The 13588-nt window shown below is 41.8% G+C and overlaps 1 protein-coding gene across 1 annotated transcript in view; it reads left to right on the top strand.

Annotated features, from left to right (window-relative positions):
* Positions 1-13588, top strand: part of Tasl (TLR adaptor interacting with endolysosomal SLC15A4) — a 116627-nt gene that overhangs the window by 6202 nt on the left and 96837 nt on the right. The gene's annotated exons all lie outside the window — the stretch shown is intronic.

The following is a 13588-nucleotide window of genomic DNA, read 5'->3' as shown; positions in this document are numbered from 1 at the left end:
GGACCTGGGATCCCATATATAATCAAGTTTCCTATAAACCCTAAAATGACTCCCTTAGTTGAAATATATTCTTCCCTGATCCCTTATTCATCCTTCCTCCCTTCCCCCCATCCCGGTCAACCGAGCTTTCTCCATTCCTCCCCTACTCCCTTCTCTCTAACCCTCTCCCCTTCCAACAACCCTCCCACCCCCCCCCCCCATGCACCCAAGGTTACCTGGGACTCTTGACTATTTCCTACCTCCTGGCGGATAGCTAAATAATCTTCATCAGGATCGTCTTCTTATTTAGCTTCTCTAGGATCACGAAAAATAGGCTCAAATACCTTTAAATTATGGTTAGAATCCACTTATGAGTGAATACATACCGTGTTCCTCTTTTTGGGTCTGGCTTACCTCACTCAGTAAAGCGTTTTCTATGTCCATCCATTTGCATGCAAAATTCAAGATGTCATTATTTTTTACCGCTGAGTAAAACTCTAACGTGTATATGTTCCACACCTTTTTTAACCATTCTTCTATTGAGGGGCACCTCGGCTGTTTCCAGGTTCTGGCTATTACAAATAGTGCTGCTATGAACATAGTTGAACAAATGCTTTTGTTGTATGCTAGGGAATCTCTAGGGTAAATTCCCAAGAGTGGAATTGCTGGGTCCTGAGGGAGGTTGACTCCCAGTTTCCTGAGAAACCGCCACACTGATTTCCACAGTGGCTGCACAAGTTTGCATTCCCACCAACAATGGATGAGTGTTCCCCTCACCCCACATCCTCTCCAGCATAGGCTATCATTGGTGTTTTTGACTTTAGCTATTCTGACAGGTGTAAGATGGTATCTCAAAGTGGTTTTGATTTGCATTTCCCTGATCGCTAAGGAGGTTGAGCATGACCTTAAGTGTCTTCTGGCCATTCGAAGTTCATCTGTTGTGAATTCTCTGTTCAGTTCAGTACCCCATTTTTTAATTGGGTTATTTAGAGATTTAGTGCCTAGTTTCTTGAGTTCTTTGTATATTTTGGAGATCAGACCTTTGTCTGATGAGGGGTTGGTGAAGATCTTCTCCCAGTCAGAAGGCAGCCTTTTTGTCTTACTGACAGTGTCCTTTGCTTTACAGAAGCTTCTCAGTTTCAGTAGATCCCATTTATTCATTGTTTCTCTTATTGTCTGTGCTGCTGGGGTCCTACTTAGGAAGAGGCCTCCTGTGCCTATATCTTGTAGACTACTTCCCACTTTCTCTTCTATCAGGTTCAAAGTGGACGGATTAATGTTGATGTCTTTAATCCATTTGGACCTGAGTTTTGTGCATGGTGATAGGTATGGATCTACTTTCATCCTTCTACAGGTTGACATCCAGTTATGCCAGCACCATTTGTTAAAGATGCTTTCCTTCTTCCATTGTATACCTTTAGCTCCCTTGTCAAAAATTAGGTGCTCATAGGTTTGTGGGTTATTATCCGGGTCTTCTATTTGATTCCATAGGTCGACTTCTCTGTTCTTATGCCAATACCAAGCTGTTTTCAATACTGTAGCTCTGTAATAGAGTTTGAAGTCAGGGATGGTAATGCCTCCTGAAGTTCCTTTATTGTATAAGATTGTTTTGGCTATCCTGGGTTTTTTGTTTTTCCAAATAAACTTGATTATTGTTTTCTCAAGGTCTGTGAAGAAGTTTGATGGGATTTTGATGGGGATTGCATTGAATCTATAGATTGCTTTTGGTAGAATTGCCATTTTTACTATGTTGATCCTCCCAATCCAAGAACAAGGGAGATCTTTCCATTTTCTGGTATCCTCCTCAATTTCTTTCTTCAAAGACTTAAAGTTCTTGTCAAATAGGTCTTTCACTTCCTTGGTTAGAGTAACCCCAAGATATTTTATGCTATTTGTGGCTATCGTGAAAGGTGATGTTTCTCTGATTTCCCTCTCAGCTTCTTTATCCTTCGTGTATAGGAGGGCCACTGATTTTTTGGAGTTGATCTTGTATCCTGCCACGTTACTAAAGGTGTTTATCAGCTGTAGGAGTTCTTTGGTAGAGTTTTTGGGGTCACTTATGTACACTATCATATCGTCAGCAAATAACGAAAGTTTAACTTCATCCTTTCCAATTCGAATCCCCTTGATCTCCTTATGTTGTCTTATTGCTATTGCTAGAACTTCAAGCACTATATTGAAGAGGTATGGAGAGAGTGGACAGCCTTGTCGTGTTCCTGATTTTAGTGGAAAGGCTTTGAGTTTCTCTCCATTCAATTTGATGTTAGCTGTCTGCTTGCTGTATATTGCTTTTATTATATTTAGGTATGATCCTTGTATCCCCAGTCTCTCCAACACCTTTATCATAAATGGGTGTTGAATTTTGTCAAATGCTTTTTCAGCATCCAATGAAATGATCATATGGTTTTTTTCTTTCAGTGTATTTATATGATGGATTACATTGATAGATTTGCGTATGTTGAACCAGCCCTGCATCTCTGGGATGAAGCCTACTTGATCATAATGGATAATTTTTCTAATGTGTTCCTGGATTCGGTTTGCCAGGATTTTATTGAGGAGGGCTACATTTATTCTAACCACCACACATAGCATTCTCTGAAACAGTGAAAGCTAGACTCCAGGAAAGATGCCTTCAAGTCAAATATATCTGGAATCATCAGAGTCCTGTATCCTAAGTGTGTGGTCTCTTCAACAATAGAGGCCCACACTCAACTCCTGAGAGGCAACTAACAGCTATATCTTCTTTTATTGTACCCCGCAAAATGTAATCCTTATTGACAGTGATTTTGCCCTGATAATTGTTATATCCTTTGGGCCTGACTTTGTATCAGTGATTAATGAATGAATGAATATATGCATGAATGCGTGTAGTTCTCATGTACACACACAGGCACACATGCACATAGTCACGCATGTGCGCGTGCACTGGAGAAGCTGCTAGATAAGTGGCTCCCAGTGACTCATGCTTTCAAGCAATAATGTCCTTTTGTTGATCCCTCCCGTGTCGACCTTGAGCTTGGACAGTATGACTTGTCCAAGTGATAGAATATTAGCAGGACACACATTGAGATTTGAAAAGCTCATATATAGAAGTTATCCCAACTCTCTAGGAATCCATCTGCTGTCCTCTGAGAAGGATCATCTGTATTGCAGCAAGTGAGAGGCCATGTAGAGACCCAGGGCACCCCAGGTTACCAGTTTAGAGATGTCAGTAAAATAATCTTGGATATTACAGCCCCAGCAAGTTTCCGGCTGTTGAAGCGGCTGGATGTGTGGTCTAGTTAAATGGATGGCCTTAGTCAATTCTGCATAGAACTTAAAATCCATTCAACTGTGCCTACTTAGTCCAAAAGACCATGAGAAGTAATAAATGGTTGTTGCTTTGAGTCACTTAGTAGTTTTAGAGATTTACTTTATGCCTGTGTGCATTTATCTGTGGGTGTACATGCACTAATATGTGCAAAGTGTGTGTATCTTTGTATGTGATGGTCAGAAGAGGATGTTGGAGCCCTTGGGGCTGTAGTTACAGGGATTTGTGAAGCATTCAACCTGCTATGTGGGTGCTGAGATCTGAAATCCAGTCCTCATGATTGCACAGCAGTTGGTGTGAACGGCTGAGCCATTTAAGCATCACACCCGTGTCATTTCAGAGTCACCCAGTCCTTATGCAACCACAGAGAAACAGACCATTTAGAATCTTTCAGAGTCGTCTCTATGCAGCTTAAGTATTTGTTTAATCAAATCACAGAACACTTGAAATAGCCCTAATACGAGCATGCAGAATTCCCCCCCCCCCCCCGCCTTCTCTCCTGGCATGCTGGCACACAACTTTAATCCTAGCACTGAAAAGGGAGAGGTGAATGGATTTCTATGACAAGCTAACTTAGTCTACATAGTGAGGCCTAGACCAGCCAATGCAACGTAATAAGGTCTTGTTCCAGAGAGAGAGAGAGAGAGAGAGAGAGATTTTCTCATCTATCAAACATGCTTGAACTGTTAGTAACTGGTACTTATTGAGGCATTTACAGTTTGACAGTTTGTTTTTAGGGAAGGGATTCATGGGCTGGACTGTTCCCTGGAGACATACATGAACATAATAGTTGATAAGGGATGAAGAGACATTGTTTGTAATGGTTTAGCCACTGGTAAGAAGCACATGGTCCTCTAAATAAACTCGTCTCCATACTCCTGCAAATAACCCTAATGAAACTCCTCATTGGGACACACACATGCATATATACACACCAAAAAGCATGGAAATAGTGGGGCTAATTGGGAAGAAGGGGGGTCAGTAGTAGTAAGAAGGAGACAAGAAAGGATACTGGGTGTTAAATGTATTCAAAATACATTTTGCACATATATGAAAATGTCATAATAAAACCTATTATTATGTGTAACATTGTCCAGCACTATCCTCTAAGAAAAAACCTCCACCATTTTCATATCAGTTGAATGTGCTTGCAAGAATTTGTCAGGAGCAGGGCTGTAGACTGTAGATATTCTCTCAGAGAAGCAGGGGACTTTGGTGGGCCATTGGGACGTCATCTGATATTCCAGTGGATTCTGTCAGCCATTTGGATGCAATTTTGTCTCAATTGCACATGGCTTCAGGGTATAGGGGAGGCACTAGAGTTTGTTGGCTGGGAGAGGGCTAACAGAAAACACACCCATCTGTGCAACCATAGGGGAGCCAATGTGCATTGATGGGAGCAGACCTTCCTTTGCAACTGCTTTAGGGCCACCTAAGTTCCTGTTCATAACTTCTCACCCATGCTCTGTAAGTACGCCTAGTAAATTCAGTGGCTCCCCAGGGCGAACTTGGCAGAATAACCCGTTGGTAGCTATTTAAGTCTCCCTGAAGAAGGACTCCTCACAACACAGCAGGATACGGCAAAAGCAGAGATGAATCCGAGAGAGCACTGCTTCTGCCAAGGGGTGTGAGACAGACAGTTGAAGCGAAGGGTGAAGCATCCCCAGAGGGAATTTGACACGGTCGTCCATCCACATATGGCATGCAGTGGTATGCCCTTTGTGAGTAGCACAGTGCCATGGGCAATCTAGAGTATAGTGAGATCGATAATTAAGACAGGGACCCCTGAAGGTGGAGTATCTGTGGGGGCAATCTCAGAGTGATAGTTTCTGAGTGGTAAGGACTTGCATGCTTGTTCAATGAGGGGGTATCCCATGTAAGCATTAACATTACTTGAGAGTTGTTGAATGTTCACAGCAGCTGCTACAGTCTTTGAAAGAAGCACTTCAAGAACAAGAGTGCTGAAAGAGGCTGCAGAGGCTGTTGGGCCAGACTATGGGGAATAAGAAAACTTCTGAGGCCGAGTTGGTTGCTCAGAAGGAGCTTGTGGATGAAAGGGAGAAAAGTCAATGAGAAAGTTACTCATCTGGCATCCTTTGCTTTAGCTTCCAATGTAGTGGCTGAATTGGCTAAACTAGAGGAGGAGCTGGAGGTAATTGGCTTTCCATTTCTCATGGCTGGGGACAAGGTAGCAGAATCACCAACCAATCAGATTTGTATTAAAGAGCCTTTCTTGGGAGCCCCCCTGGAAGACCTGGGACCCATGGAAGGCCTGAAGAGAAAGAGGAAAAGAACAATATAGAAGTATCAGAGGACACCGCTCTGGTCTAACCTTTGATACAGGGAAAAGAATAATCCATGATCCTGCATCCTGATGGGGATCTTAGCAATGGTCTGTGTGAGAGGCTATGGTAATCAGAGATTATTCAGCAGTGAAATTGCTGGAATTGTAGACAAGCCTTAAAGAATCAATGAAGGAGCCTCTCTGTAGTTGGAATTTTCTTTGGGCTGCCAACCAGCTTCCAAATAATGACACAGAGAATTATTATTAATTATGAATGCTTGGCTTTATGAAGGCTTGTTCCAGTAGTTTTTTTTTTTAAACTTTATTTGGCCTGTTTCTAGTCATCTACATTTTAGCTTAGGGACTTTTACCCTTTGTCATTCCGTATGTCCCACTTTCCTGCTTCCTCTGTGCCTGTCTGGCTCATTTCTGGCATCTCCCTGGTGTCTCTTTTTCTTTCTTCTTCCCTGAGCCTAAATTACTCCTCCTACTTACTTTCCCTCTCTATTGGCCATTCAGATTTTTATTAAACCAACCAGGTTTAATAAAAAGGGACATAAGTTCCCTACTGGAGTAGCTCCCACAAGCTATTGGAGGTACTTTGTCATTGCCAATAGAGGTCTCCATGAGTATCAGAGGCTGGAAGACCAAAGAAGGTAGACATACTGTAGGACCTGGGTATTATATACTGGTAGTATATTATGTATGGTACCCGGTTCATAGGCTATATTAGTTTATTTTCAATTGTATGATACAACACCATGGCCAAGGTAACTTATAAAAGAAAGGATTTACTTGGGCTTACAAATCCAGAGGGATGAGTCTGTCATAGTGCAGCAGGGGAAAGGCATGGCAGTTGGAGAAGCAGCTGAGAACTCACATCTTGAACTGCAAGCATGAAACAGAAAGAGGGTACACCAGAAAAGACTAGGTCTTTAAATTTTAAAGCCATTGTCCTTCCTGTAGAAGGTGTGGCGCAGATTAAAGGTGTGTCTTCCAGCCTCAAGGGCCTCATGAGCCTCAAGATCTGGATTAAAGGCACGTTGTTTCTTGCCTTGAGGTCTGGATCACAAGTGTGTCCTCCATTTCTGCATTATAGTTCATTCTAAATAGAAAATTGACAACCAAGAATAGCCATCAAACTCTCTGAATCAGCATGAGCAAATCTCATACAAACTCACAGAGACTGATTCAGCAGGCACAGGCCCTGCATAGGTCTGCAGCCGGTCCTCGTAGGGTTTTTATGGGATTTCTGAGTGGAAAAACGAATGGGTCTCGGATTCTTATGCCTTCTCTTGGGCTCTTTCCATTCTGTTGGTTTTTCTTGTCATATTCCAATGTAATAGATTTTGTTTTTATTTTTGTTTTGTAATATATTTTAAAAATAAATGAATGAATGCAGACCTAGCCACTGAGGTAAAGGTTCACAACTGAACTGTCATTTATACCTGCTGGGAGAGGGAAAATCAGTTTTCTACAATGGATTAACATTTGGGTATATCACGCACTCCAGGGCAGGATTCATGTTCCGGAGTACTCAACCAACAAATAATGAACTCCACAGTTTCTGTGTGTGCTTTTATTTGGTTACAGTTTGGTATTTTGTTTTGCTTTGTTTTTCATTTTTGAGTGTTGTTTTTAATTTTGTTTACTTGGTTTTGGGAGGTTCTGTTGCTGAATTGGGTTTTCTTTTGAGAAAGGACTTAAAGTTGGGTGGGTATGCGGGGGGGGGGGGAGGATCTGAAAGGACTTGGGGGAGGGGAAGAGTATTATCAAAATGTATTTAAATTAAAATTGTTTTAAATAATGAAAGTGTAACGAAATACAAAAAAATTTACAGTGTTTGAAAAATAACACCTATGGTTCTGGTCAGCTGGGACTGAAGAGCTAACTGTGATTATTAAGAGAAAAAAACAGTAAAGTGCAACCTTTTCTCTGTTGGGGTAATTGATGCTGGCTAGCTGGAACTGAGAAATTAGCAGTGGTGATGAAAAGACCCACATCACTGGGGCAAAATCTTCTAGGAAGTGTCTCTTCAGAGTCAATACGTGGAAGCTGTGGTCCAGAGGCAAAGTTATACCACGTGCTGGCGGCTGAACTTGGTAATATCTAAGAGTGGAGTTGGGTTTTGGTGACATGATTGGGTCATGGAGATAGGCTGTAGCTTGGCACTGTTTGGTAGGGGTGGAGGCCCTGAAGGGATGCCAGGAGAGGTCATAGGTGAAGGTGCACCATCAATTGTAGTAGATGGCCCATGATGAGGGAGTTTTAGAGAGAAGTTGAGGCTTGGCACCACGGGGTAGGCTCGGAGTTCCTGAAGTGAGCCAAGGAGAGGCTGTTGGTGAAGGTGCTGAGATGGCACGAGGGTTTAGTCCCTTGCTGGAGATGGAGAGTGGTGACCATGACAACTCTGTCACCTCCTCTAGGGCTCAAGGAGGGAGCACCGTGGAAGAGGAAGGCAGGAGGATTGTAAGGACGAGAGAAAGCAGTGGGATGTTGTTCTGTGCTCTTGTCCAAGCCAAACCGCCACTGTGCTCATCAGATCAGCTATGCCAGCTTGTAAGAATCTCTCAAGAGCAGACCTGAGGACTGTTGACATCCCCCCTTCACCCCAGAAGGAAGAGGTGGTGTCATTGGGCCCGCACTTGATATTCCAGCCACTTCTTCCAGTCATTTCTATGCAATTTTCTCTAATTGAACATGGCTTTCATGACGAAAGGGTGGGGTGTGCTAACTGTAGGCTAGAGGAGGCTAAGGGAAGAAGCTCCATTTACACTGCAGCAGGGAGGCCGTTGCCCAAGTTGAGCGAGTGCTGACCTTTCCCTATAGGCAGCTGCTTTTGAATCTCCTAGTCTCCAGTCCAGCCACTACCTCCTCACCCATGCTCTGTAAGGAAGCTCAATAAACTTACTGCTTCTTTTGGGTGAACTTTAATGGACCCTTACTTTGAGGGTAGCAGCAGTTGGCTTGGGCAGTGCAGAAGGGACCTTAGAAGAAGGAGGTAGGTTTTGTCTGCATCTGCACAGGGAAGGGATTCCTGAAACTGTAATCTACATATGCTAATCAACATTTAAAATGTTTATTGTCAGCTGAGTGGTGGCAGAGGCAGGGGATCTCTGTGAGTTCCAGGACAGCCTGGATTACAGAGTGAGTTTCAGGACAGCCGGAGCTACACAGGAAAACCCTGCCTCAAAAACCAAAAAAAAAAAAAAAAGTTTATGATCACATAAAATTTTTTAAAAAAATTTATTCTGGGACAATAACTCCTGAAACATCCTCAAGATGATGGTTAGATTGATTAAGAACAATGTGGTGTTTAAGTTCGGATTACTGGGTATTTTGGCTCTCCCCCCCCCCCTCTGTGTGTGTGTGTGTGTGTGTGTGTGTGTGTGTGTGTGTGTGTGTGTGTTGGAAACAGGGTCTCACTTGGCTGGCCTAGAATTCACAACTGCCTCTGCCTCTAAGTATTGGGACTAGGTGTGTGCCACCATGACTGCCTGCTGTTCGTTTCTTTGTTGTTGCTTTGTTTCGTTTCAGATAGGATCTTGCTGCATAACTCAGATTAGCATGCTACTTGTTATTCTCCTGCTCCAGACTTCTGTGTTCTGGGTGTGCAGCACCATACCCGGCTGATCCTTTTGTTTTCCCAAAGCCTCAGACAGAACAGCAATCTTCCTTCGAAACTATTTTTTACCTTTTTTCGTTTTTTAAAACAGACTCTCCTTCTTTGACTCAGGTTCACTGGAACCTTGCCAGGCTCACATTATCCCCATACTTCCTTTCTTATGTAGGTGCTTGTTTGTCTTTGTTTTACTAGGCTACAAACCAAGTCTCTACTGGCTGATAGAAGAGAGACAAAGGGGTATGTTGTTTCTGATTTTCTACCTGTTGATACTTTATATAGAAAAGTAAAAATTACAGATACTAACAACAATTCTCTCTTAACCACAGTCTACGCTTATATTGCCTTGATACTTTCAGAGACTTTTGAGGTACTCTTATCACACAGACGAGAGAGCCTTCTATACAAATCAAGTAGTAAGCTCAAATTAAAAATTGAACAAATGAAGAGTATTCACTAAACTCCATGAGATTGTAAGCCTTCATTTACTGACTTTAAACTAATGGGCTATTTGAAAGGAAAGAACTTCATTTTATTTGTTAGGATTCATAATTAAAATTTATTAGGTGGAAATTCAGTTTTATCACTGAATTAGGGCCCATATAGAGAGAGGAACAATGATTTTAATTGAAGTTTATTCGTTGTCTCTTGGGTATGTTGATCTTTTGAGACAAGTCTTGCTTTGCCATCTTGGGTGACTAAAATTTCAGCAATCTCCTTGTCTCAAGCCATACAAATGCTTAGATTAAAGGTGTGTGCTGCCATGACTGAATTTCATTGTCTTTTTAATGAGAACACCTCTTTTGGGAAGCAATTCACATTTTTCTTTGAGGGACATATCTGTTTGTGAAGGAGATTGTGTGTGTGTGTGTGTGTGTGTGTGTGTGTGTGTACATATATGCATTTGTATCCTGGTTTGTTGATCTCAAACTCATAGGTTCAAGTGATCTTCCAAACTCAGCTTTCTGAATATCTGGAACCAATAGTTCATGCTACTATGTCTTGCTTGAATTTTCTTTATTAAGGGAATGGAAAGCATTGTGTTAGTTAGTTCAACGGTACTTACTATAGATGAAATAATTAAGGATACGAGTCAAAGTGTATTGTGGAATGTTACTCAAATGTGGCATCAACCACTAGGTTATGAGATGCATATAATGTCCTTTGGATTTATCATTATTCTTGAAAATAAAAATTTAATGAATAAGTTATATAAAGCATATAATCAATCAATAGTAATTCTTCCCCAAGATAAAGCATAAGCATTTTATATATAAATGTAATTGAGCCATCTCTGAAAAATATTGTGACATTATTTCAGAGACACTTTCTGTTTCTTTTCTTTCTTCTGTCTCATGCCCCCTTCCTCTTTCCCTCCTTCTCCCTTCCTATCTTTCCTTCCTTTATAGGGATCTTATGTAGCCAGTGCTGACCTGATCAGTTCATGATCCTCCCAACTACTAGGATTCTGAACATGTCCCACCATGCCTGGCTTCAGCTTTTATTTTGAGGGTCAAGTGGGGGTTGGTGTTTTGAGATAAGGTCTCTAGCCCTATCTATAAGCTGGCCTGAAACTCAATGTCTAGTCCAGGCTGACCTTGTACTCCCGCCTCTACCTCCCTAGTGCTGGGATTACTTGAGTTTACCACCATATCTAGTTTATGAGGTGCCAGGGTAGAGCCCAGACAGACGAGCACTTTACCAACTAAGCTGCGTCCCAGTCTCTGTTTTTTGTTTGTTTTTGAGACAAGGTTTTACTCCACTGCCCAGGCTGTCCTTAAACTAACAGCAGCCCAAGTCTCAGCCTTCCGAATACCAAAATACTCTTACCATATGACTCAACAGTCACACTCCATGGTATTTACCTAAGTGAATTGAAAATACATTAGCATTTAGAAGCTCACATATGATCTTTACTGTAGCTTCTTCATTCATCATTTTCAAAGTGTAGACTCAACCAAGATGTCGTTCAGTAGGCAAATAAATTATATGATACATCCAAATAATGGATTGTTATAAAATGTTAAAAATCAATCTATTATTGAGCTGTAAAAACGTGGAGGAAACATTGATGTATATTACTAAGTAAAAGAAGTCAATGTGTAAAACCTACATGTTGCATGCATCTATGTGATGTTTTTTAAAAAAAGGTAAAAGTATAGAAAAAGTATAAAGACAGAGATTTGTTTATAGGGAAATGAGGTAAGGAGAGGATGGAGTGGGCTAAACAAAACCAAAGATGTATGGAAAGCCCAATTTTGGAAACCCTCTGCCTTGTACACTGGTTAAAATAGTTGTGTTTTTATAAAAGCATTTAAATGGAAATTCTCTGCATGTGTGGACATGGGTTATTACATGAAAACCTCAGTGGCCACAAAGGAAACATCCCCACAAGTTATTGGTCAGGGAGGTTCCAGAGGTTCCCCCAACAATACAAGCTCTTGGCAATGTTTTTGGTTGCCCACCATAGCTACATAGTCAAACTCTGTTGTGGAAGAGACAACACACTTTGGATAACAGTTCCTCCCTGCTAACAAGTTTCCCTAGTGTCTAAAGTTCTGTTCAGGCTGCCGGGGGAGAAAAATAGTCAATAAACATAGGCAAAAAATGGCCTTGCATGCTACAATGTGGATTTCCCAGGCAAAATATGTCTACTGGTACAATACCAGCTTGACTGTTATGGAAGTAGTCAATTGCTTTCTGATTGGATAGAAGGCCTCCTTAACAGGAGGAATTCATGCTTGGTGCTGTAAACGTGGTCAAAGTCCCATGATGGAGGAGATACTAGGCTCTAGGGAGGAACCTGCTACTGTTATTTTTACTAAGTGAACATGTTAAACTCCATTCTAAATATTTATGGTTATACTCATAGATTAGTGTTGCTTTCAGCCTTGGTCAGAAAAACTTTTCACAGTGGGTGACCATTAACGTAGACACTTAAAGCTAGTCAAATTTCTGAGAAGAAGTGACTGTTGAATGCTCATACCTACATAGGACATCTATATCAAATCCTTCCCCCAAGGCTCAGGAAACATCACTGGAGGAGGAATGCGGAAAAAAAGAGCCAAAGGATAGGGAAGACTATTGGGAAATGCTATTTTCTGAAAATGACATGGCCATTGTACTTAGGAACTCACAGCAGCTATGGTCCCCTACGCAAGACCGGCACAAAGTCAAGTCAGTCAGTATTCTGGCATGAATGGAAAAGGGGCTCATGGAACTCCATCCACAGGCAAGAATCTTCCTGCAAGTGACGGCTACCAGGGGAACAGAAGCCATTTTTATCTCAGGGGTGTGGGTCTTTTAGATTACCTATGGTGACCAGCCCCATGCTTGTATACACGAAAGCAGCACCAATTGGGCTCAGTTTTTTAAATGACAAGAATGTGGGAAGGGAAAGAAGGAATTGCGTCTGGAGGGAGTAGGAGGAAGAATCGGGTATGGAATTGCCAAAGATTGCTTTAATCCTAAAAATATTTGCTATTTCCAGGTGTTCGAGGAAGGAGCTAGAATGCGTGAGATTTTTAGGGTCTGGAAACCACTCTGCTTAATGGTGACTACAGTTCATTATTATAGTTGCCCGATCTCATAGAATATACAGTACCGAGAGGGATCGTGATGCACCTGGCATAGTGGCACCCCTTGAAAGGGAAAGGCAGAAAGATCAGAAGTTCAAGATCATCCTGAAATACACACAGACACACATACAATTTTGCTACATGAAACCCTGCCTCAAAACAAACAAACAAATCAAAACCAAAACCAAAACAAAGAGTGACCCTCATGCAACTCTGGACTTTGAATGATGGTGTAACAGTATGTAGATTTATCAGTTCTAATAAGTGTTCTACTCCGAAGTAGAAATCAGGTAAAGGAGGAAGCATGCGTATTACAAGGTTGGAGGAAGATGTGTACAGAATATTAGTGCTTTCTTCTCAATTTGACTGCGAACCTTAAAAGGCTCGATATAAGCATTCTTTTAAAACCCGCAGCATATCTGGGTTTTGATTCTACTGCATGGACTGACTTTGTGGGAGCCTGGTTTGTTTGGATGCTCACCTTTATAGACCTGGATGGAGGGGGGAGGACCTTGTACTTCCCACGAGACAGGAAACCCTGACTGCTCTTAGGACTAGAGAGGGAGGGGGAAGGGAGAGGGGGCGGGAAAAGGGAGGTGGAAATTTTTAATAAATAAATAAATAAATAAAAACCACAGCATAGTATTGATTGATTTGGATGTCTAATTCTCCTTTGTCTCCCTGCTCATTACAAGGTATTCACTATCTTGTTTGGGAAGTCAGCACACTTTCCCTCCTCTTTCCACTCCTATTTCCAGCTGCCGTCTCCCTCACTGTTGGCTACAGTGATGGCCAGCTTTATTCCATACGTATAA

The sequence above is a fragment of the Myodes glareolus genome, chromosome X (assembly GCF_982192425.1).
Source record: "Myodes glareolus chromosome X, mMyoGla1.1, whole genome shotgun sequence".
In the NCBI taxonomy this organism is placed as follows: domain Eukaryota; kingdom Metazoa; phylum Chordata; class Mammalia; order Rodentia; family Cricetidae; genus Myodes; species Myodes glareolus.
This window is presented reverse-complemented; position numbering and strand designations above follow the sequence as displayed.